Below are 27,307 nucleotides of genomic sequence, written 5' to 3'. Positions count from 1 at the left end.
TAGAGAATAAGCCAAGCCCCTATACGAACAAGTCAAACCTCTATAAGAAAAAAGCCAAGCCCCTATAAGAACAAGTCAGGTTACTATGAGAACAAGCGAAGCCACTATAAGAACAAGTCAAGCCACTTTAAGAACAAGTCAGATGTCAAAAGCAAGTAGTGAACAGCTTATCAAGCTCAATGCTATAAGATCTGACATATGGAAGAACATAGAAGCAGATAAGTAAAAATATGTCATTTATCTATGATATGGGAGGACCAACTTATTGAATTATTTAAAAGATGAAACAAGGACAGTTAACAAACCATATAATACAATACAACTGCTGAAATTGAGTTACACACGATAGAAATATGAATTCAAAAATAAATAGATGATTAGAGGGCCATAATCAAAGGGGTAGGCAGATAGCACATGTGTACTTGTGATCAAATACTTTAAGGGCATGGTTGGTCTATGGAGGGACGAACACCCCCCCCCCCCCCCCCCCACACACACACACACACACACTACACATCCTATGTATTATATTTATAATACAAAGTCTTTTAACCAGCTTGATAGTTGATATTTTCATTTTCATGGATTCAATACAGCGATAACTTGATGAAGACTGAAATATGTTGACAATATAGGGTAGCATTGTTAATGTTAGGGCTTTGGCACAAACTGATAAACATATACACATGTAATGAAGTACGCATTTTTAATCATCAAGTATTCCAAACACAAAATGCATCTTTCCAGTCAGATCACATCTTATTCAATCTTTGGGAATTTGCTGTTGAGGTTAAATTCTGTTGCCAAACATACAGGTATGAAGGTAAAAGTACACTTTTGGTTTCTGATTCAGTTAAGCTTCAATTGAATTTCATGTAAACAACCTTGAAGAGCTCATTCTACTGTATTAATTACCATATATTGCCCAACGACTCAACCATTAATCATATGTCAACAAAAACAACAAAATAAATATTGACTTTTGAATAACTTAAAAAAAACATTTCAGCAATATACTCAATAAAGTAATAGAATAGGCAATAAACACAGAGCTAACAAATCAGCAACCATCATACAATCAGGAATGCATTAGAGATGCACTATAGTGTCAATATCACAACAAGCAGAGAAACTCAGAAGGTGATTCCAACTGGCCTCATGAGCAGAAAAGTAGCATTGCTTGAAGTTATGTGCATCTCTGAAAGTATCCCAGAGCTCACATGGTGTAGGGACATTTCAAACAATTTACTCATTACACTAACAAGAGCACACTCGCATGCCCCCAAACACATCGACAGTGGCAGTAACACATGCATGCATACAGGCTCAACAGTATGACATGGCATTCTTGTTATGCCACACACCTTGGGAAACAGTGTAAACGCTGGTTGGGTTACCATTAAAAAAAGGTCATAGAAGATTTCAACACGCATATGAATCCACTATAAAAATAGTTTAGCAGCGATACAAAACTCAGCCAAGTGACCGTATTAAGGCTTTACTTTTTCTTTTTTTTATCCTAGAGCCTCTGATCCAGAATGCAAAGCAGATCAATCACGTTGTGTATGTAAAAAATGGAGCAGCTTCAAGGAAAATTCCAGTTAGGCATTAGAGAGCCCATTGCTTAACAGAACATACTCTATTATGGCAAAGAAAGCGTGTCCGATCCTCCAGATGTACCCCGTGCCTTACAATAGTGTAAACTTTGGGTCGGACCAGTCTGGGCAGAGACATCCAGAGGTACGGGTTAGGGACTAAACGGAGCCCACTAGTGCACAGTTCTCTCCACCGTTCCGCGTCCTCCTCCTCTCAATCCTTTGCATCCCCTCCATCCTACCCCGGGCTCAGCTGCTTCTCTCATTTGTGTCCTGAGAAATCCTGAGAAGAAGAAGAAGAAGAAGAAGCAGCAGCTCCGGAGATGGAGCTCGAACGATGGCATCATGGAATAGCACAGCAAAAACTGCAAGAATTACATTCCACTAACGAGGCGACGAGGAAAAAATAATTAAAAAGCCACCGTTGCTCCACCCATTCGCTCTCGTGCGTCTGTCGCTCAACTTATTTGCTTCTGCAGTTGTTTTACGGGATTAACCTCTGCTACTGAGCCTTTGTAGAAGGATGTATGTGCCCCCACCATCCTTAACGATTCCTCCCATACTACCATCGCCCTTCTTTTTCCCTCCCATTAAGACTACCAGACAAGTTTTCGTTTCCCCACCCAGTCATAGTACCCAGCTTGCAAGCCCTTTTGTCAGTGCTTGTTTAGTGAGTCTGGTCTGCGAGTGTGGCGCATGTCATGCCAGCTTGGATAGGACGAGAGAAACAAGAACGGGGGGGTGGCGGGGGGGGGGGGGGGGGGGGGGGGAATCTCTTTGTAAGTTATGGGAACACTATGAGACAGACACAGGCGCTCATAAATTATACACTTCATTTGCATATGCTTGGAATAAGACATTATGCAAATATCACACCATTTGCATAATGAATTTCCCTTGATGCCCAGTTCCTCCTTTTTATTAAATAATGCAAAAAAAACAAAAGGTTTTTTCGTAGGAAATTAGCAGTGCAGTGTGATTGCTTCCCAAATACTTTTTCATTGACGTGGAAAGGTAACAACGGACCAAATGTTTGAATTTAGAATGTTCCGCAATTAAAGAGCAGAAGCTTAGCATGCAGTATGTATAAGCATGTGCATTTCTCCATTTTAATTGTCTACTCTACCTTGACTATCAACGCTGTGGGATTGCTAATTAACGGCGGTGGGCATATCTTCGTCAACGGGTGGGGGACGTTATTAAATAATTAAAATAAATTCCGTCTCTCGCTTTCAACCTCATCAGCGCCGAGCGAAAACCTGAAACAAAAGCCAATGAAGAGAAAAGGCAATATAGCCGAATAATTACTTAATCAAATTTGACATATATCGCTAATTCAAGGGAATTAAGAAAAAATGTGCTAACGATGTGACGATGTATAAAAAGATAATTACCGCAAGTACGTACTGTGCGCTATCGCAAATTATCCAAACACATGGTCAATCTTTAAAAAAAATCTATAATCCACTTTACGTGAAAAGTAAAAACAAACCCACTGCGGTAAAAAGCATGGGATACGTGCCATCTTTCTTGGTGATGCGATGAGTATAGGCTGAGCAAGAGAGGAGGAGGTGTGTGGAGTCTGAAGAGGTGGTTAAGAGGAAAGGAGTGAAAATCTATAGCAATGAGGATGGCAAGTTGCTGCAACAGGATTCTGATTGAAAATAGCAAATTTCCAGCACTGCATTCTCAGGCAGAAAAATATAAACTTCCCCAGACTAAAATCCAATCATATCTTTCCCTGGTGACCACTCAGTATAGAAGCAATACTTGCCCTGGTTTTTAGCACGATAAGAGCTGCTGATGCCCGGGCTTGGCTCTCTTTTCCCTAAACTATTTTCAACAGTGGACGTAGGACCGAGTAGAATGGAGCGAAGGCAACCTAAAGACATATGCTGCAGAGCGGACCATAAGTAGCCGATTAATGAGAAACATAAGCCTTATTCATCGCCTTTAAGAATCAATTAACTGAGGCGTTAATTAATGTCAACTCCATAGAACAAAAGGGGGTAGGGTGGTGAGTGGGAAGATGGCTTTCATGGGCAATGGGGGAGCGGGGGGTGGGGGTACTAAGCGTGTGGTAAGAACGCTTGAGAGGAGAGGAGGCTGGCTACACAGGGGTGGTTGGGGGGGGGGGGGGGGGGGGCTGATGGAGAAAGGGGCTGGGCAAATGGGAGAAACAGAGAGCGAATGCAGTTGATGGTAGAGAGAAGTTGGCACAGTGCCATCCATCCAATTGTGGTACCCAGGCAGACTTGGGTTTGCTCCCGTGGGTAGATGGTTAGATGCAGCTGGGGACACAGACAGATCGGGCGGCGCCATTTGGTGAGCTGCGTGCCACGGTGTTGGAAATTGATTGCAAAAGATTGTAAGTAAAGGAAAACATGGAATCAAGAGCCAGAATCCTTCATCAATCCTTCATGCCACCCTGGAAAAAAGATACATACATTTGCAGACCAAGAAGAAGACCCAAGACAAGATACTCACTAAAGAGTTATTGGAGTGCTTCCGGGACCTAAGTGACGCTTATCCCCTGATGCCATATTGTCGGAGGGGTTTGGTGCGGTTACCCGTCATGAAGTATTTTAGCAGATGACTCAAGATGGCACATGACCCATGCCACGATCAACGCAAGGGGAGAAAATTGGCGGAGAAGTGGGCACCTGGGACCAACGGCAGCGATGTAAAACAAATAATAAACTTCAGGTTGTTGTTGTTTTAGAGATAACTGGGGGGGGGGGGGGGGGCGGCGGTGGCATAAGATGAGGCCCCTCCCACTTGCTCCCTCTCCCTCTCTTCAGTCTCTTACCAGCTGAGGCACAACTCTGTGCCAAGCAATCAGCCAGCCAGCAGGGCAGAACACGCCATGCCAACTGCTCGTTGGCAATCGAGGAGGATGTACTTCTTTGGACAATTGCGACCGATTCCGAACGTGAGCAGCCTTGTTTGTAGACTCATGCCACAGTCATCGCTTTGGAAAATGCCAACGGGACAACTATCGGCGATCTCCCGGCTTAAGAGGTGTGCCACTGGGAAATATGGTGGCATCTGCCACGAAACAAACGGCGAGGGGGACGCCAGCGTTTTAACCAAATCAACGCGAATGGATACGATACACGGGTCGCTTGTTTTAAGTTTAGAGGGAAAAAGAAGAAAGGATAATTAAGCGTTCAAACGGTTAATTACAACAACAAAGTTTGCTTTGTTAATTAGCGTGACGGACACGATTAAAAGGATTTCTGGGCTAATTAACCAACAGGAGAACCCGCCAGGGTGGAAAAAAACAACAAACATGACGAACAAGACAAAAGCAAGGAGCTGTTGGGAATTGGAAGGAGGGTGTAAAGCGGGTACCTCTTTGTGCCAACACCCCCCGCCCCCCTCCCCCACCACCACCACACCCCAGCCCGTCCTTAGCCTCATCATTTTCACCACCATCGTCTTTCATTGCAGCGGCTGCCAGCCTTGTTGGTGGTGTAGGATCTCTACTAAAGGCGTTGCTGTCCAATACGCTGCCAATCTGCCAATCGCCAGCCTGCATGTGACAAGAGAGGGAGGGAGAGCAGACCTAGGGACCATGCCAGAAGCTCAATGGCAGCTGTTTACAATGACACAGACGAAAAAAGCGAAAAAAAAAAACAGCAAACATGAGGACGCATACTAATGAAGTGCCAAAACTAATTAAAATCAACGGACAGATGGGACTTATTTTTTCGTCATTTTAACTGTTTTTGGATGTAATGACACATTCTGGGTTCGTTTCGCCACCGACTTTTGCTAGGGAAATGGGAAAGGTAAAAGGAAACTACAGTTATCCTTACTAAATTTGTCATTTTCATCATGAACAAGAAAAACTAGGACTGCCTATGGCTTATCTACATTTATTGCAGTCTCCAAATGGATTAATGGGCTCCAAACTGAAACTGGACCAAAAGGACTAGGTGGCAAGGATGGCACAGATCCAGGATGGACAGTGGAAAGGATATAGAGGGTATGCAGTGTTGGGACACTTGAGAATATGTGACCTCTTTGCTGGCCTGGAAGTTACTGAGGTGGGGGCAGCTGGGCCATGGAAACCTCTCGCAATCTCCTTCAACATCCTTCAACATCCTTCAATCTTAAAATGTTTGGATCCTGTGTTCCTGTGAAGCACAGCCAATGCCAACATACCAAGTGCCTTGTATTGTGGGTTTATAGGCTTTGATACATTTTAGGATTTTCACCAGCTTTTTTTTTAAATTGCTAATAAGAATACAATAATTGAAGGGATGATTAGGAATTCATCAGTCTCTGGAAACCTCCATTGGCCTAAATATTTGGATTCTTCTTGGATTTCTGGACAAGGGGCATGGTTATGGAATATGAATAATTGAAGAAGTCATCCAAAGGGAGGGATTAAAAGATCTTTGTGCTTGCTACCCTACCTTGGCATGCACCACCAATATGTCTGAGTCTTGCTTTGCCTCCACACAGCAAGGGCAGATGGAATGGTGGCATCTTTTGGGCATTTACAATAACCTCACACAATCGCGATCACGAACGAAATACAATCTAATTTGTAATTTTGCTATTTTTTCCCCCGTACCCTTCATTGCAAATCGCATGTGGATATAATCTTTCGGAGCTAATGAGCTTTGGATGATCAGTCGTTTATTTGATTCCATGGGGGATGCTAATTGTGCCATGTCTTCATTACACAAATGGATTACAAAAAAAAAAGAGCTGCACGAGAAAGCAGAAAGGAATGGGGGTGGAGTGAGTGTATGTGAGTGAGGGAGAAGGCAAGAAGGAGCATATTTTTTCTTCCTTCGTTATATGCCAGTAGTCAAATAATGCCAGCCCTCACAAACAAGCAAAGAAAAGGTACTGCACTGCCAGTGATGTTCAAGTGCTCTCTTCTGGAAAAGACTCATTCTTTGCCTTCTTTCTACACAACCACACCACCAATGAAGACATCTGCCACCCATGGCTCTGGATCTTACAACTTAAAACTGGAGCGAGACGAAAATCTGCCTGGATTCTAATTTCTCCACTGGATATTATTGGTGATGTTGAAATGATTAGCGTTCGCACATTAATAGTATTGAGCGTCATTAGCGCGCCGTTTCCCGGCGTCTGGCTGAAGCGAAATGAAGAGGAGAAAACAGACACTGTGGCGGGCACTGGCTAATGTCCTCTGTGCTTAATCATCCTGCAGCAGAATGGTTTTATGCATATTTCATTTGCATATCATTAAATCGCTAAGGCATACAGGCAACCGCCGCTGGAGAGCGAGATTGTGGAAATGGAGGAGACCAAAGTGTAAAAGAAAAAAAAAGCAACTCATTATGAGATGACAATCTTCAAAGCCGCGCGCCTGCTTTCTGGCAACCTGCCGAATGCTAATTTGCCTAATTTGACATTAATTAAAAAAGTGGGCTCGGCTAAGCTAAGATGCGGAATAATTAAGGGGCAGACAATCTGTGAGGGAGGTCGTTTCGCATACAGTCTGTTTATATATGTATCATATATATATATATATCCATGTAGCAGAAACGGATACGATTAGAATCGGGAAATGTTTAATGATTGCTTTTTTTAAATGTACTATAAAGGGGATTGTTTTTAACCAACTGCAGTTCTGGATGTATAAAAATCCTGTTCTGATGTCTATTTGGTCTGATCAACTGTAATATTTTAACATTCTTTATTGGGTAAGAAGACGCTGGCTAATGACTGTTGGCAGCAGATTTTAGCCAAATTGGTTGAATGCTCAGAGACAAGGAGACAGGGGTGACTGCGCCACAGATATTGGATCATGAATACGACAGAAAAGAGAAAGTAATACTGTGATTATGATATCTTCAAAACTGTGAAAAAACTAAATCCACACATTATTACAAAGATACCCATTCCTCACATTTCAGGTACAGTTTAGCCCTTAATCCTAATGTTTACGGACTGAGTGCTCACTATCTGCCCTTTATTGCAATTGTATTTTCCGCATCAAACCAATGCCATTTCCTATTTTCTGAATAATAGAATTCTAAATGGCTTGAATAAAAAAAAAAAACATCCAAAGTCCCCGAAAACGTTATGGACTTTCGGGGACTCAAGGAAAGACAATCGCAATTTTTCCCAGGTATAATTATAATCCAAAGAGACTTTGCGTTTTCCAATTTTATGAACTCCTATTTACCGATTCCCTAACTAATTCCTTCCTGTACGCCTGTAAGTCAAATTCCCCCTAAGCCATACACCGAATATTCAAATGAAGTCAGCTTCACGCCCCGCACAATTAGCCCTGTTTAGCAATTTGAGTAATGAGTGCCGCAGGGCTGTGGAAGAGGGGGGCAGCGCGGAGGCTGGCAGAAGAAACCCAGCGCATATAGCGAATAGTGGGTATCAGACTGGCGCTTTATTGCCATGGCACATGCAGATGTCGCTGTAGTACTTTCAAAGGCTTCCACCGTCCAAGTGGGAGGTAACGAGGACCTCGTTTGGTATCGTCACACACCTCTGCTGCGCAGTCAAGGAGCAGTGCTAATACGCAGAAGGCTACGAGACACGTGGGACCGTGCATGGCACCCACAGCTAAAGAGTTTAAATGAGTCTTGTCAGGTTTTGGGGAGAATGCAAATGATAGCGATTAAAAACCACTAAGGTATAGCCACACCATTTTGGTGTCCGTGTATGGCCTAGCGTGTCACATTGTGCAGATATTATGCAGAGTGTGCCACTTAATATGCATAAGGAATTTCTTTAGCATGCAGCACAGTGTGGGCTTGTATTGCTGGATTGTTCTCCCATGCCCTCGCTACTGTCTGTTTAATGCTATCTCTCTCTGAAACAACAACTCTTTTCCCAATGCTATCAAAATGTTTACTTGTCAGTAAGGTCCATTTTCAGGCGTGAAAATATGTGCAACAGTCCAAACAATGTCTGTGACTTTGTGAATACATATCTATCGATTGCTATACTATGATACAAAGGAATGCCATTATGTATGCCATATCAAAGCTTATTTAGTATTAGATATTATTATGCAAAAGTTGTTGTCCTTCTAAAGCTATTATACTAGCAAAGCAGACTTTTACGAAGGTGGATGACGAAAATGTCGTCATGCTAAATACAAATCTTTTTACTGTGTTTCCAACAGATAATTGACTTATCTCTCACTTGTGAGAGATACTTGTGTCGGCCACACTAGACCATCTGGATAGCAAGGCTCTCTCATTTAACTGCTGTTGAGTTCAAGGTCTGTAGATTAATTGGTTCCTGGTTAGTCAGTATCAGTATTAATGCTGTGTTGCTAAAGCAATCGAGCAGGCCCGCTACATCTTACCATCTTTTTAAAAAGTGGGGTGGAGGTCAGATGTCATTCAACCAATCAACCTACATAATATAATGATAGCCTCAAAAGCCAGTATGAGAATGATTTTAGCAAGAGCTGAAAAGGTGTACCGAAGCGCCTGCATTACTATGCTCGTTCGACCACATTGATAACATTTGAGTTACAAACGAATGTGGTCAGTTTTATGGACCTAGAAGTTCCCCTTCCTTTCGAGGAGTGTATGGTAGGGGGAGGAATATGAACCGGATTCAGCCTGTGGCAGTGCTGTCGTTGCAACATAATGAGGGATGTCAGGGTAGAAAGAGATGTACCATCAGATAGAAGCGACTTGTGCAGCCTGTCTGACACATTCTGTGAAGCTAGAATGACTGCTCAGCTGCTCAACATTCAACAGCAAGCAGTAAAGAAGGGTTCCTAGGAGGCCTCCCAAATGACCACTGAGATTCAATGTGTGTGCATGTGTGTGTGTGCGCGCGCGCGCGTGCGTGCGTGTGTGTATGCCAGGGTGTGCGTGAGGGTGTGCATGTGCCTGTTTGTACATGCATGTGTATCTTGAAGACAAATGCCTGTCCTGCTGATGACAGAAACAGAAAGAGCAACAACAATACAAGAGGTCTAGCATGGTCTCTGCTGAGATCACCGATTGTGAGAGAGGGGGGAGGAGAGAGAGGGAGGTTGGGGCGAAGGGGAAACAGGAGAGGAGAGGAGAAGGCTTGAAAGAAATGGTGTGTCTCTGCCGTGCTCCCATAGGGCCTGAACGGGGCACCCAGCAAGGGAACCATTACACGCGTGCCTCTGACAGCTCACTCTCTCATTACACAACAGGCAGTTACCACCACCACCAACCTCAGCCCTTCCCTGCTTTGGAGTAGAGGCTGTAGCATCACCACCCAAACAAAGAGCATTTATCGTTTTCATGCTGGTGTTTTTAAATACTGATTATAAAAAAATATTCTGGTAATTAATGCTTAATTTGCATTTGCCCAAGGCATTTCGATAGCCAAATAAGTATATTGTAGCTTAATCATTTATACCTTGTTTGCTACAGTATAGGGTTCATTTGTTTTGTCAAACAGTTGATCAACTACACCGTGGTCAGATTTAAGCAGCATATTTATGAGAAATAACTTCAATAAGACCTGTCGTGAGACCTTCACAGGCAAAAACAAATGATAAAGGAACATATTTTACATCCTGGTCTTGGTGTGCGCCATTGTGCTACAGTAATTAAGACATAATTGCTATGGACTATCTTTGATCTCAAAATAAAATGACGGCTTTCAGATAAGCAGACTGAAAAGAATGCTTTATAAATGTGGGACTTTTCCAGAAAGTCAGAGAAACACCTGGCGAGAAGAGTTAAGCTAGGTTTAATAGCATCTCTGCTTTTATGTCCAGTTTTAAGGATCTAAAGGGAGGCAAGGAGGAATGGAAATAAATGAATACTCAGTATGAAAATGATTGACATAAAAGGCTTCTAATAGGGACCTTGAGACCCTTTCTTTCTTCCCTGTTCACACGAGCAAAAGACATTAGTGGTGTTTTCAGAGCAAATGCAGAGAATTACCTCGATCACGGACAGAACAAAAAGAGGAAATGTGCCTTTTTACGGCTAAAAGCACCTCTCTGCCTTTTTTATTTCTCAGACTTTTTATAGATTAGCTTTCTTTTTGTGTAGAGGCTTTCAGGACATGATTCATTAAAAAATCTAAGTGCCTATTCCTCCATACATTGTTCAATGTGGTGGACTTGTTAGCCAATCTCGGGGCAAAGTAAAACACCAGACTTCCTCCAGCCCTAGGCTCTGTGCTGCTCACGTTGGCTTCATTAGGACCTACACGATGTGCCTGCCTACCATCACAAGAGACACACGTGTTGCAGCTGGAGGGATAATCACACTGAGACAGTGGAGAGATGGTGATGGGAGATGGGAATTAAAGAAAGTAGAGGAACAGTAATGGGAGTCTGGGTTGTAGAGAAAGGTGAGTGAGGAAAGGAGGAAATTGGAAAAATGTAAAAGGACAAAAAGGCATATTGCACAGCTTCCCCAACTAATCTACCCGAAAGGACATGACTCAATCTATAGGAAAGCCTTTGTTTAAATTCCAAATTCTGCCAGAAATATGCAATTGGAATTGGTTTTATGTGGGAAATGGACATGTCTATGTAAAAACCTCTAGCTGTTTAAAATCTCACGTTTGGCTGGTTGCAAAGCATGATGAAAGAATTTTGGCCGGTTTGCTAAGACCCCAGCTCAATTGTTGACATTGTCATTATCCAGATGTAAATCAGACATGACTTTTGATAAACTTACCCCTGCTCCTGGTGTATGTGTATACTGAAATTGGGCAGTTTGTGAGCTGTTGACATCCAACAAAGGAGCTAATCCACAAGTTGCAATTCTGTGTTTACATGCCCACTGTGCGATGGAGAGGAGTGCAGATATAATGCCTGTATTTAAAATGTCCTGGTCATTAGCTTGGTTTTGAATTTTGAATCAAACTGTGATTTTGTTATTGCTTCGACCCACCGGTTGAATTTGACTGGCTCAGTGGGAAAAAGTTTTCTTTGTGTTCAGGTGCCAGTCTTGTTATTCACACATTCATACAACAGGAACTGAGCACTTCATTTTGATTTAAAATTGTATGCTTAGGCTGCGTTCCAATCAGTTAGAAAAGACCTCTCCAACAGTTACCCTTATTGAAATGTTGGTCTAAACTCAGAATTCTGAAATATCCCATTGGGTAAATAAAAGCCCCCATCTTTGCTCTGAATAATAACCGTTCGCCTTATTCTTATAGCTTTGTGAGAATGGGCAGTGTTGGGTACTACACAGAATAGAAACTTGTGGATTTTTTTCATTTGTTGGCAGTATTTAAGAACACAACCAGTTCGTATGCGCTTACTTGTGTTAAACAAACAAAGATACAGCTATGAGAAGAGCCAAACACTGGCTGGCTGTCCAACTGCCCAATTTCGGCACGCACTCACAGCGCAAGAGGGGCGGAGTTGAACAAAAATATCGGCAGATTGAAATCTCGACACAGATAATGTCAACAATTAACCTGAGGTCATAGCAGGCCGGTCAAATCCTTTAATAGCCACACTAAAACATATATCGCTTTGCCTAATTTAAAACACACATCCCTTATTCAACAAATAAAAACACACCAGAGCTTTTAATCAGAAATATGGTAGTCAAGACTAATATTTTGCTCAGAGAGCAGTTTGTATGTGTGTACTATGGTGAATACAGCATACGAGACGTGTTGGGTGAAATGCTGTAGTAAAAGGGCCCTTTGTGAAATAGAAGTTGTTGGAGTGTCTCTCAAAGACACCCAGGAAATCCTTCCTCTTAATGAAAGCCCCTCCGTGTCCTTAAGTAATCCTGCTCTGTATTATCTGAACGTTGCAGTTAAGTGCTGCAATTAGGCCACCCTTTTTCATGCAAATCAATTTGACAGCACAACAATCAGTTGGTTCCGCCAGCTCTCACTCTCTCGTCCTCCCCACTCGGCTCCTCGCCCTCTCTCCGCTACCCACTATTTTGTCTGGCATTTGCAGAGGGTGCTCCATTTGCATTATTTATCATATCAGGTTTGAATAGGCACCGCTCACTGCCGTGCGTTGATTAGTGTGGCATTACATACGTTAAGAACAAAAGCCCCACAAAATAAAAGACTGATCTTGTCTATAGTACCACGCTTACCCATGCCACGTGTGATATAAATAGGCCTTGTTTGTGTGTGTTTGTCATGCTTGTGGTATATTACCTGCATCCCCTTCTTCCTTATATTACGTAGGTTCTTAATACCACGCAAGAAGTGATTCGGTTAGCTACTTCTATAAGAAGAACATGATGTGTGCATCGACCCTGCTACTTGACAGGTGGCAGGCTCAAGCCCCAGGACTATGTAAAACGTACTACATGTAAACACATACAAACAGCAAACCTGTGTTTTTTTCGGGCTAGTGTAAGTACACATTTTAAAGGATAGTCATGCACTATGCCCTTTTGTTTAATTTGGGTGCATGTGCTGATGCAAGCTTAGTCATTTGGATTATAAATGGACACCGTTGGTTCAAAGGAAGAACCCTATTATGAATGTACTGATGCAACTATGATGGATAGAAAAGATAAATCTTCCATTCAAATCAAATTTACTAGACAAATAGACGCTTGATTTTGTTGTTACTTTACTAACCTTAAACCCGACAGAAAGAAAATTACTAGAAAGTTTATAAGTTCACAAATGCCTTTACTGGTTGTGGTTGAGCATATCCAAGCCCTTTGTACCATTGCTAGGAATGTGACAGGTGCACACAGTTCTATGGGGTGTGTTCAACTAGAAATGGGTCGATGTGGTTGAGCTCACACACACCAATAGTTGGACATTCCTAATAATAATAATCGATTGGAATAATAGAGAGCTTTATGGCATCTCAGAGACGCTTTACAAGAAAAATTTACGAGCAGGTTACAGCTTGCAGATCTGAAGGCCCTGGGGAATTTGTTGAGCTATAGGAGGTCTGTGAGGTATCTGGGGGCATCTTGGTATGGTGAGCAAGCAGTCATTGTGATATGTGATTGATATCCAAGAGACAGACTTGAGGGTGAGGTTGATGTGGTCATGGTTCCAGACTCTTCCCAGGATCCGGGCAGTGCTGCTTGTTGGGATGTTGTGCAGTTTTTGGAGCAGTTTGTTTGGAGACTCTTGCAGTTGCTTGTAAATGCATGAACGAGCTACTCGGCATCAGCTGTTGTTAGGGCAGGGTGGAGTTTGGCGATGTTGCAGAGATGGTAGAAGGATATTTTACAGATGTTCTTGATAGGCCTCGATGAGGCCGAGGTTTGACGACCCTCTATCTTCCTCCCTCTTCCTGCTGGTTCTCCTGGTTGCCTATCTGTGCATGGAGCCAGTGGGCGGAGCTGAGGGGGTTGTCAGCTGATGGGGTGCACCTGTGAAGGTATGGCCTGCAGGCTTCATATGGGGATCCACATCAGCCATCTACAACAATATCACCAAAGCAAACTTTCCAATCATCCATAAACTACACTCGCCACTGATTATACAGATGACATGTTATATTGGTATAGTATTCTCATCTTATTTCTCATACATATCTTGCTTATCCTTTAATCAATTGAGGACTCCTGTCTATGTTGTGCTCGCTGAGCCTGGTCATAACACAATGTTTGTTACAACAGCTGCCAGTGTGCCAGGATGACATCAGCAATGTTGAGGGAGGTTATGGTGTTACTATGGGTTTGATGATGAATTTCTGTTTTGCTGCTGCTAAGTTGGAGAAGGTTGTCGGATCTTAGCTTTGATCTACTCAAGGATGGCTTTGAGATATAACTAGGTAACATCAACGTAGGTGTGATAAGGAAGAGAATGGGACCATGGACTGAGCCTTGAGGGATGCAGGTAAACTAGGTCAGGATTGGGAGTTGTGCCATGTATCCTCCTTTCAATTATCAATGTCCTTGTCCGAACATTCTCTACTCCTGTAACAAACGCTGTGCCTGCATGTCACGCAAATATCTTGTTATTATTAGGGAAGTCTCTGTTGAGAGTTTTGTCATCTTTGTAATATTCTTTTTTAAACCATGTGTGCTGGTATATTTCTACTAGGGATCGACCGATATATCGGTCGGCCGATATTATCGGCCGATATTCGCGTTTTTTTACGTGTATCGGTATCGGCCGATACGCGGCCGATTTTCGCCGATATTTTTATCGCCAAATTTTTTTTTATTTTTTTTTTTACTTGTTCTACCTCACCTGTTTTTACTATTTGTTAAATATAGTTTTTTATATTGAAGTTCAATAAATGTTCCTTTTTTTTAATTGAGACTTGTAACATTTGTTATCAGTGTAATTTTTATGATTGAGGGAGCAAAAAAATAAAAAAATAAATAAAAGTAGTATCGGCTCTAAATATCGGTATCGGCGTATTGGCTAAGGCTGATGAAAAAATATCGGTATCGTATCGGCCCTAAAAAATCTATCGGTCGATCCCTAATTTGTACTATGTTCTTCTAACTGTAAGCACTGTGACTCTCATTGCCCGTTCCCAAGCTGTGGACGATAACGGTATAGACTCTTTCCTTGAACTCACTCTATATATGCTTTAGTGTGGAATAGGTGCATGAAGTACTTGAAGGGCTTGTGTTGTGCCTGATGTCATTTCTTTTGAAAAAAGAGGAAAAATTTGTCACACTCAGTGGCTACTGAGGCAATTGGAGCTGGTTTGAGAATGCAGTTTACGATGGAAATGTTTGTTTTCATCTCCTGGCTGTTTCTTCATTTGATTTGAATACTGGGTGGACTTCACCTTGCTAAGGGCAGTAGAGTAGGGCTTCTGGTGTTCTCTGACGGCCAGGCTATGGACCCTCAAGTAGGCCCTCAAGCTGAAGTCTGTTCAATTTCATTGACCTTAAGCCTGCTACACACTGGCCCAACCGTTGGCCATCTTAAATGTTTTGGGAGACTTGGACGAGTGTTCAGGTATTTTGAATTTTTTGGAACCGCGCGGACGTTGTCTGGTCCGATTCAACAAGTCTGAGAGTGTTGACGGGTGAGGATCTGAGCCATCAGATACTCTTGATTGGTTGTGGGCTGTTAGCACACTGACGCTGATTCACTAGCACGCTGACGCTGATTATGCTGAATGTGTTGTTCCGCCCCGGACTAGTGCCACGAGACTAGCACCATCTCGCGCAAGCGCAGACCGTACACGCTACTGTGTGGCTGGCAGGTAGTCTTCGCGTTGTGTTGCATTGCAACTTTTATGCCGAACAGGTAAGACAAGAGGCAACAGAGTGGTCAGATAAAGGCAGTTGGGCATTGGTTTGGGTCTGGGCATTGTGTAAGCCCCTTACGTTCAAGGTTGAACCAAGGGGCAGATCGGGAAAAATGTTGAAGTCGTGCATGAAGGTCAAGAGCAGCAAATTGATGTAGAAGATGACAAATCAAGATGGGGGGGGGGGGGGTGCTACACTGAAGTAGTAGAGAGTTGGCGATCTTGTCAGAAAGGCTGTTTGTGTTGATGAGAGTCAAATTTCTAAGAGATGGGTAGCAAACGGCAGGTCGATAGCTACTACCTTATGGTCGGAGATATTAAGGAATATGATCTGCATGCTTCCACCTGATTCACAATCAGTTATGAGGTGATCAAGGGTGTGTCCACATGTTGATTGGGGCCGCTGACAAGATTTGAACAATCCAGGAGAGTAGGGAAGTCAGCAGCTTGGGAGGGGTGGTCAATATGAATGTTGATGTCGCTCAGAATGATTACTTTGCATGGGTAGGATGGGTAGGATTGAAGGAGGAATTTGGTTTAGGAGGATCAGAAGAGAAACAGGGCTATCATGAAGCGAGGTTGCAGATATTTAAATGCCAGATGTTCAAAGAAACCTTTAGCATGTTCTAAAAGTGGGGATCATGTCAGGCCTCTCTGTAGACTACAGCTAGTCCAACCCCCTGCCTAGAGTCTCTGGCTTTGTGGATATAGCTATAGCCAGGTTGACAAAGTTGACTGAAACTCTGATAAGATCGCGCTTGATGCCGGGTCTCGTTGACAAAGAGTATATCTGTATTGGCTCCTGTTATTTAGTCATTGGGCAGTGTAGGTTATTTGAAAGAAACGATAAATAGTGTGCGATAAATAGGATACGTTTGGCAGTAAGGGGCTGATTGCAGCAAATGGGTTTATATTTCAGGCAGTTCCATAAAACAGTGAAACTTTTATGTTCAGCTGAGCATTAAAGCATGGTCAAGCATGTGCAGTGTTTTCAGTAATAACAGTGATTTTTATATTGGTCATATCATGGCAGGGGAGCCTTTGTGGATGGTACTGTAGACCCACCTGTGCGAGGGCTAAAACGTGCACGGGTGTGACTACAAGTCGTTCGATGGTACAGACCCACGAGGGCTGAGCGTACGAAAACAACCGCAACCCCGCTCAACCTATTTCCACGCGATGAAGGGATATTAACCTTTTTAAGTATATAACTATATGAAAGAATGATAATACCGAATGAAGCAGTTAAAAAAGCAAATTGAGAGAACTCAATGTGTCCAACACAACACACATAGTTTGTTTTATATTATAGCCTATTGTAAAATGTGATTGATTCATTTAAGAGGATATTTAGAATATTTGGTTGATTTCAGACTGACTGACCATTATATATGTGATGATGAATTCAGTTTGACATTCAATATTTTCCCCTTCTGGCTTCCTAATCTCAATTGCTAATTTAGAGCCTATTTTTCAGATTAGTCGGTAGTGACCAGAGCCAGGTAGCAACTGGTGGAGAGGTAGATCCAGGTAGTGGCCACAGCCAGGTAGTGACAGGTGGAGAGGTAGATCCAGGTAGTGACCAGAGCCAGGTAGTGACCAGAGCCAGGTAGTGACAGGTGGAGAGGTAGATCCAGGTAGTGACCAGAGCCAGGTAGTGACAGGTGGAGAGGTAGATCAGGGTATTGGCCACAGCCAGGTAGCTACAGGTAGGAAGGTAGCCCCAGCAGTGGAAGAGCAACGGGGTAAGTGGAGACATGGAATGCTGGGGAGGAGGGGAGGGGAAGGGAAAACTTAAACTACTGTAACTCTCCAGATAAAGGACAAAAGTAAAAAAACGAGGTCAAAAGTAAAAAAACGACATACAAACATCATCATCATCATCATTTTTTCCCGCTCGGCGCATTTCATGGCCTTGGGGCGCTTCTGCTGGAGAGTTGGAAGTCTCTGTTCCAGCATCAGCAGGATGTCTGGATTCGACATCACATCGCGACAGGGTCAGGGTTAGGTGCTTTGTCAAAGACACCTCCATGAATGTGTAGCATTGCGAAAGACGAAGAACCATGAGAAATAATAAGTGAAATAAGTGGGTTCACACGTTTGGAGAGCACAGAGAGGAGTGCTATCCAAAGTATGCCAGCGTACCTCCGTTTTGAAACCAGAACTGGATGAGTGTGTGTGCGTGTGCACGTGTGTCTGTACGTGTGTGCGTGAGTGTGTGCGTGCGCATGCTTCAGTCCATCCGTCGGTCTGTCTGTCTGCAGGGCATTTTAGTCTCATATTACTAGTGCTTCATTAACATGCCAGCTACTCAAAAACCGAGCAAGAGTCGTCTCTTCATCAAAGTCCTTAGCAAAGTACAGAGGCGAGAGTGGAAAAGAGTTGGGCAAAATGTGAAGGAAATCAGTGCAAGTGATCTTTTTTTAAGGGTCAAATAAATTTAATCTGACAGAAATAATATCAGGGGAAATTTTAAAAGAAGAGGAAAGGGGAGGGGGTGGGGGGGGGGAGGAGAGAGTGGATGAGATGGGAGGAGAAAGGAGGTGCTCTACTTTGGGTCTGTACGTCTTTAAGATGAAGTTTCAATCCAACATAGTTTTGTTCCCTAAAAGGAAATCAGTGGGCTAAGACGAGTCAATGCCATGCCTTGAAAGTCATGAATAAACATCAGGTTGCCTTTCTGCGCATATATCATGCATCACAAGAACACACCACCTAATGCAAGGTGATTCATCGCTCCTTGACACAGGAAAAGTCAGTGAAATTACCGATCAAGCATGGGGCTGGCATGGGGCTGCTGAGGGAACGAGGGGGTGAGGGGGTGGGGGGGGGGGGGGGGGGGGCTGGGGCATATCCAGTCCAAATGGATTCCAGTGATAACCACAGAAAGGTGTTAAAATTAATTATTTAAAATTACAATTTAGGAATTCATCTGTTCACAATTCCTCCAACGCTTTATTACAGAAATAATACCTTATTTTATTGCTGCATGTGCGGATTCCAATGGCCCATTGAGAAAAGGTTGTAATTTGAAACCAGTCACTTAACAGAGAGAAGCTATTGTTCTGGGCTCTATAGGAAATTAAATGGTATTCATCAGCGTGGTCCCGCACTGAAAGTGAATTCATAGAGAGGGGTAGCAGGTTTCAGTGGTATAATGTCATAATTCAAACAGTGTGCAATGGGAGTCCCTGATAAGAACTTTCTGGTTTACACTGTGCAGTCTTGCCAGAATGGAAATGCTGCCCCCGACTTGATGCACAGGGGGAAAAACATAATGTACTTGCAAAATCAATCAACATGCAAATCAATGCTAGTTTGGCTGTTTAGTTTAGTCAATTTTGAAGCCTAAATGAGGTGAGATGAATATTTAATTAATGGTGGTTGTAAGATAATTGTAGGATCTAGGAGGTGAGAACTACCACAAATAAATTATACATTGCAAGGAATTTAGGAAACGCTTAATCTCCTTTATAGGTTGTAGTGAGGAAGAAATGTATGGCGCTTTTATTTTGACCCATCTAGAGCTTAGATGTCATACCTACAGGTACTTCGATATCCTGCAACTGCCTTGGGCAACTAGACTCAGGACAAATCCAGAGAGAATCCTATGGAAAATATCCATAAGTGAAAAATGCTAATTAGGATGTGTGCCTTGTGTGTGTGTGTGTGTGTGTGTGTGTGTGTGTGTGTGTGTGTGTGTGTGTGTGTGTGTGTGTGTGTGTGTGTGTGTGTGTGTGTGTGTGTGTGTGTGTGTGTGTGTGTGTTTGCATCTATAACTGCAACTGTATACATCTGCATGGAGTCTCTGGATGAGTGTTGGGGCAGGAGGGATGTACACCTAACCAGGCGTGAGAGCAGTGTTGTGCAGTGGGTGTGCAGTCATTTCTTTGATCATTTTTAATGGTCGCTCTTTCATGTGCGGCTGCAGCGCGTACAAATCTCCCTGCAGGTGTCATCTCATTCCTTCAGATGTGGGATTAGTATGCGGCAGGCAATAAAAAGCCAGGCCATTACACTGCGCGCCGCTCATACATAATCTCAACACACCGGGATCATTACCTTTTCAAAGCATGATATCAGCTTGCAGTCTGCAGAGAGGCAGGGAGAAAGCGATAGAACAACAAAAAGACGCCAAAATAAAGAGGCAGCAAAGCACAGTCGCGATAAGGGATGGGAGTGTGGGGGGGGAGGTTGCGGGGGTAAGAGAAAAGAGCTATCAATCAACACGGCTGACGTGCGGGTTTGGCTGTGGCATGATGATTCAGTTGCCTTCAACTGTGGTCTTGTACCGTGTTCTGACAAACCTCTGTGAAAATGTGAGATTTCCCAGTTCAATATATACACTATTCTATACATACATTATTTAGCCATTCCAGATCTCTCCCTTGTTCCAGATTGAACCAAGTCAATGCAAATCGGTGTGCCATCTCCGATATATACAGGGAGACAGAGAGAAGCCAACCCACACACTCAAATGAAACGTACACACACATACTATATACGAGTGCTCTCTGTCTCTTTGTGCCAGCACACACACACACACACACAAACAAACACATACAGTCAGCAGGAGTAGGAATATAAGAGTCCAACACATCATAACCATCGAGTACCGGTATAAGTTGGTTAAACAGTTGGTTCCAACCAAGTGATTTGATTGGACAAGAGGCTTTCCAAGAGTGCTGGTTTAGGGTATAACATATAACTGATATAGAGCACACTCCGGTTAACTGGTGTTTCTTAATAAACGTTAATTACATTAATGATCGTAAGCTGTGCACTCATCGGAATCACACGCTCCTCCAAATCGACTGTCAGCAGACATCCATGGTTGTACAATTAATAGAAACATACAGATAAATGCACATGATAAAAGGAGCTGGCCAGCGGCTACCCGTAGACCTGCACAAAGAAGCAAGGTAGTGTGCGCTCAAAGTCCCAGTTCAGATGTGAAACATTTTTTGTTGCCGGAGCCAGATAAATGATAAAATAATCAAACAAATCATAATTTGTTTGACACTTATGACTGTTTACTACTTAATGGTGGATGTAACACTGCTGCTTGCTTGTAATTGTTTTCGGTAGTTGGGCAACTGGCAACATGTATTTTATGTATTGTATTGTTATTGACGTTGCTTTGAATGAGGAAGTCATATTAAATATGGGACTCAATTCAAATGTATTTGACATGGTTATTTTATGTATAGACATTAATATAATCTAGAGATTACACGCTATCAGAAGCCTATGTTACATAACATTCACGCAAAGAGTCAAGATGCTCGGCTCCACTTGTTCTTCTCACAAACACCTACACAACAATAACTTTGACAGAGAGGCCTCAGGGCCAAAATGACTATTTCCTGAGTAGAAATAAGTACAGATTGGTATGGTGTTTTATAATTAATAGTCCCCACAATTACAGCGACCCGTCTAAACTTGGGAGAGAAGTTGTCCTCAGTGGTGCCGTTAGGCTATAGGCACCAATGTTTTATGAATAGCTCTGGATCTTTTTTGTTTTCAGACAAATAAGAATAATAAAGAAACATCTGTCATTCTGATAATGCATTGAAGTCCTCAAAAGTAATATGATACTGTTAATCAAAAACGCAAGTACGTTTTGGGACCTCTGTGTGTCATTCAAGTAGCATATATTCATACTTCTTGGCACTTGCACGTTTTGTGTTAGCAAGAGAGAGCGGAAGAGAGAGAGATCGACCTGTTACAGGGCTTGTCATTGCACTAAACTGTATGAATTGTATGCATGCGTGCGTGCATGCGTGCGTGTGTGGGTACGTGCGTGCGTGGGTGTTTGTGTGTGTGTGAGAGTGAAAGAAAATGACATATTCTAATAAATTAATATTAACATAAATACATTTAACCGTCTTTCTCTAGTACTGTACAGTAGCATGTCCAAAAATGTTAAATGAAAGCCGTCGTGAGGTATTTTGCTTCTACTCAATACTCTCTATTACTCTACTAACTACTAACAACATCTAATGTTATGAGAAAAAGTGAATGAATAAAAAGTGTCTGATGATTAAGACATTCATTGAATGTAAATAGGGTGCCAGAGTGCATAAAGAAGCATCAAAAAACATTTCTGTAGCCGGCCCTATTATTTTCTATGTACAACCCCCACACCAGCTGCGGCTAGCCGCTCCGCGACCCTTCGCGCCACTGTCCTATTGAACAACGTTTCCGCCCCTGAAAACACGAGTTTGTATGCCTGGGTCTTCCTGTTGACGCTGCAGCGCATCGCCTCCTATTGGTGCTAGGGGCGGCACCTGCGACAAATGCACGCCGTGGGGCTGAGGCGGCAGTATGTTTTACGCTTAAGCCTCGAATATCCTAGAAACGCCCCTGGTTGTCTCACATGGTGGCCCACTGAAACAAGTCTCATCCTTTCCAAAACATAGCCAAGATAGTTAGATAATGTGCAATAAATTTAGCTGCTCATATTTGAGAGGAGCCCGGCATTAAATTAATGGATTATTATGGTTGGATGGTTAATCTTTCTAATGTTGTTATCATGAATATAAAGAATGGTAAGTTTGGGAGGAAAAACTGTTTTTGATTATAAAATAAGTACCTCTGGAATAGCAATAGAATCTGGGCGAAAAGTGCTGAAAAAATATATATTTGCATGATGTACTAAACAATATTTTGAGTATGTTATTGTGGTATTTTTTGCATTTTACACTTTTGTTTGACATTGTGAATGCACAGAACATAACAAGTCTAAATTAAATTCTAGTTGACTGCAGAGGGCTGAGTCATATGAATATTAATCTTTTGTTTATGCTAAACTGGTACGATAGCAGATTAAGTCTTAATCCTTATGAACAGAAAGGATTTTATATTACAATTATGGAGGTAAACAAGTGGGCCAAGATCAATCCTTAGTCTGTTCTTCAACCTTTGTAGTCATTCCAACAAAGAGGAAGAGATGTTGGAGCTCATTGATTAAAAACAGAGTTTGTGTGGTACAATTGAGGAATGGTGGAAGTGGTGGTTAAGTATCAGGAAAGATTTAGCGAGTTATGAAAGTCAACAATTTAGTAGATTATAATTAAGTATAATAGAGATTGCATATCAAAAAACACATACTAAGAAAAAAAACCTTTCTAATTTTATTGCATTTTTTCAATAACAATCTCAAAAGGTTGTTTTGGTTGTTACTATAAAAAACAACGCCAGTAAATATGTATCTCACAAAAACAATAAAAAAAACTCTGGGTTGTCATGGCTTACAACATTTCACCATTAGCCTATTCCTCAGTAAAAGCGAATATGTTTAAAGGGAAGCAAGATGAAAAAAGGAAAAACATTTCAGAGAGATGTCTGCAAGGCGTTTTGATTCCCCCGATGCACAAGGGAGGGCTCCCACTGGTCTGATAAAACAGCCAGGGTTCCGACAGCAAATGATGCCTTTCTCCAGAAGCAAGCCTACACGGTTTTTAATTGGCCTCCTCTGTAGCGGTGAACCTTAATGACTTTGTTCCTGGATTAAAAGCCTCAGAATGTTCAGGCAATGCGAGAGTCCTAACCTTTCCTCAGCTGCTCTCCTCCTCTCTGACTCCCCCCCCCCCCCCCCCCCCCCCCCACGCTCTACCTCTCCCACCCCCAACTGTCTACTCTCACTCTCTTTACTCTTTCCTTTTACCTCCTACTTTTTATCTCACATCTGCTGCCCACTTTTTCCAACAACCGTCTCAAATTAGTTTTCTGCGCCTTGTTGAAATATTTTTTTTATCTTCGAAATTGTATTACCCTTAGCAGATGTTTTGTGTAATAATATTTCATTCAACATAATGTTGCATTTTTGTAATTCATAATACAATGGAAAGATTGTAGAAAATATGGAAAAGTTGGTTAATGATAAGGAAGATTTGTAGTATAGTGACTTTTTTTTGTAGTATATATTCCTTACTGCGTAAGGAATATTCCACAACATATATATTTGACTCAATAATCATTCACTTCAGGGGGTTAAAACAGCAGGAGTGCACGTGTGGGCATCACTACAAGCAATGTTTTCTTGTAGTATCTATGAGAATTGATCCCAGTTCAGTAAGGCAGTTCCACCATCCATCAACCCCCCCCCCCCCACCCCCACCCCCCCTTTACTGCATGCTGGCCAGACTAGGCTACCATGTATGTGACGAGTGATGGACTAATCGATGCAGGGCCTAATCAGTCAGCTTAACTCTAACACCCCTTACAGCTCCACACATCATTATCATATCAGCCTCCACACGTTTGGAGGTGACATGAGGGAGACGGAAGATTAAAGACAATCTTGTAAAGGCACAAGTTTCAACGCCTTGACCGACCATTACAAGCTCTACACAAGCCGGCAGCCATGAGAGAATTCTTTTAGAGGAAGATAGGATAGTATGGAATAAGAAAAAACGCTAAAATAGATCTGTGTGCTTGGACAGCAAGTTATTCCAGCTATGTGGTAGGTAGACTGGGCTTTAAACCACTTCAAGACCACTGACTCATACAGCCAGGCCTATTTCAGTGTGTCTATTAAAACCAAAGTTAGTTTAACTTGGGCACACGTTTTTGGGTCGGCTCTTGGAACTCTCATAAATAGTCTGTTAACCGCTTTACACAAACTGTTTACAGGCAGTTAACTATGCTCAAAAGGGGAAACAGGTTTGAGGTTGAGGATAAGGGCTTGAGGCTTGTGGTGGGAGTCGGAGAGTGCATAGTTCATGCAATTATCTTTTCCTGCACGGGCATGCCACACACACACACACTGTATACAACTGTATACAGTTGCAGTTATAGATGCAAACACACACACACACACACACACACACACACACACACACACACACACACACACACACACACACACACACACACACACACACACACACACACACACACACACACACACACACACACTTTGTCAGTTACAATACAAAAAACAAGACCTATTTGTATAGAGACTATTTGATGGACCATTATTAGGGAGAAATTAAGTTAATGCATTGATTTTTTGTGGAGACTGTTTAATCTATAGATCTATGATTTTAATGAAGACAATATATTCTATGTATATTATGTATTATTGATAACAGTTTATACGCTCGTACATGCCTTATGGTTGAACAGCTGAAAGGTACGACCATAGTGAGATTTACTCAAAGCATTACATGATATCTATCGATCAGAATTATTTTCATTTCAGATTGATGTACCGCAAGTAAGCAAATACAAATAAACCCATGCAATACTGCAAGCGAGATCTCTATTCTTACCATATGAAAGTATAGTGTGCAGGATATCGAAATCGTAATGAACCCTTTCAGTTACAGAGTGATATTATTCCGAGGATTGTCTGTTTTTTTCATTCCGTTTAATGTTGCAACCATAGAAGGAAGCATTCCATTCTGAAGTATTCAATATTTCGTGAAAAGCTTTAGTATGCTAAAGCCACTTGTCAATGGTATCATAAGGTTGTGGAGAGAAACGTCACTGTCTCTTCGTCAGGGGTGTAACTCTAGGCCACCGCTTGCAATCATCATTAATGTTTAAGATGCCTAACAACAGCGCTGTCGACAGCTTCCCAGCTAATCGACATGTCAATCAATGGCGGGGGTGAGGCAAGCTTTCAGAGGGCTCCCTGAGGTGGCTGCTTAGAGCACGCTCAGTTTAACACAGTAGTGCTCAGAGAGCATAAACACAGGGGGATATAGACTGTGGCATTGACTGGCTGATCAATGCCATTGATCACTAAACCTACCTTCAAGCTCTTTGTGCGGTCTTATACACTCTCTCCTCTGCTGCCTCAGCCAGCCCCGGCTGGTGCTTTAACTCGTCTCTGCTCACTTACACACAACACCTGCACCAAAGGACTGCAGCACACTCCGCTTCACTCTAGAGGGAGACAGAGAGGGAAGGTCAGAAGAATATGACCTCAGGTTAATTGATCCGTGTGTTTGGTAAAATATATGGCTATTTTGGGAAAGATGTGTCAACTTCCACAGGAAGCTATAATTACAGTTACAATAGAATGACATGACACCAGTTTTCCCCTTCATGCTTGTTTATATTTTGTATCCATTGGCCACATATGTGAAATAGTTGATTGTGGTTAATATTTTGGTTTGGAAGCTAACAATAGTTCCAATAGCACAACAAATCAAAAAAAGGTGAAAGGCAAAAAACGGCAATGTTGTAGCCAAAGCAATGTATAAATCTATCTACTACGTTCAACAACCAATCTATGTATCAGTTTTCTAAGTATAAGAGTAGATGTGAAGCATTAACTTAGTTAAAGGTAAGTGAATTGATCAATCTGCAAAGATCATCCTTCTTCAACTGCATTCAACCTCTCATCCAAAGATATGTATTTTTCATGGTTTTTCAGTTCCTTTCACAAGGTTAATAAACACAATACAATATACACGTAGACTCAATATAAATTACCACATTATATTTGAATTCGAGTTGAAGTAAAGATAATCAATATAAATCACACCATGGCCGATGCACTAATCCGTATGATTAAGTATAGGCCTTTAGCTTAATTCATTTTGTTCCCTTTGATGGTAAATTATAGGTCACCGGAATATAGTATTGAGTATTAGAAAAAATAATGATTTAGGAATAGGCTACCAAACAGGAGGATAAGTTAACATGCACAGTTTAGTGATGTGACTTAGTTTAGCTGGTAAACATACTAACACAATACATCGCTGACCGCTGACCATGATCACGGATCGTATATGTCAATAATGTGAAAAAATGCTTCTGTGTTTGTATTAATGTAGGCTCTGCAATGAACGTCAATCCTTACTTTGGCTTTGAACGCAACATTCTGGGCTGTGAATCAATGATTCGACAGTGTACGTTGTCCGTGCTTTATCATCGCCTCAACAAAATCAAATGTTCTGGATAACATGGCACCTGCCATAATTCAATTCTAGTTCTACTTCCGGAGTGACGTGAGAACGACCGAATAACGGAAGGAGCGGGGTGACGCAGTAACGGAGAAATTCTACCGAAGACGAACTGGTTCGCGCTGTAAGTTTTCTGAAAGGGATTTTAATAAGTGTATTTCTACAGTGGCCGGTCTATGCAGTGTTGAATTGACACCTTTGCAGAAAATTGTTTTCTGTTTTTTCTAGTGAGAGTTAGTGAGGCTGTTTATAACAAATTAACCTCTTACAAATCCCAGCTTTCAGCAAAATGATCAAATGTGAAGCTAATGAAATTTAAATAGTATGCAAGCTTCTCTGCCGTGAGATTTTAAATAAGTAGGATAAAGCCTTATTTGTGAGAGTTCTCGAAACAACCAGGCCAAACACCACAAACGTGATAAAATCTTGGTTCCAGAAGAGGACTGATAACTACAATTATAGGATTGTCTTCCCATTGTCGTATCCCTCCTTGGCAAACTGACCACAAACCTGGCCAGCATTGATTAACTAAGCTTTTCCTGCAAGCCAGTGGGAAGACAAGCCGAACGTCCTTCCGGACACCAACGTCCTTAGTCCAAGTGTCTGCAAAGACTTTTAATCACTCCTGTGTAGCAGTCTGGCCACTGTAC

General features: G+C 42.2%; 1 long non-coding RNA gene across 1 annotated transcript; it reads right to left on the bottom strand.

Moving 5' to 3' along the window:
* Nucleotides 1-689: 689 nt before the first annotated feature.
* LOC115559166 (uncharacterized) lies at nt 690-26,687 on the bottom strand. Its single transcript, XR_003979449.1, has 3 exons — nt 26,555-26,687; nt 25,499-25,632; nt 690-1,878 (listed from the first exon to the last, which is right to left on the bottom strand). It is a non-coding gene; the product is annotated as an uncharacterized LOC115559166 (long non-coding RNA).
* Nucleotides 26,688-27,307: the final 620 nt, after the last annotated feature.

The sequence above is a fragment of the Gadus morhua genome, chromosome 14 (genome assembly GCF_902167405.1).
Source record: "Gadus morhua chromosome 14, gadMor3.0, whole genome shotgun sequence".
Taxonomy (NCBI): domain Eukaryota; kingdom Metazoa; phylum Chordata; class Actinopteri; order Gadiformes; family Gadidae; genus Gadus; species Gadus morhua.
Note: the sequence above shows the minus strand (reverse complement) of the source record. Positions and strands in the feature narration are given on the sequence as shown.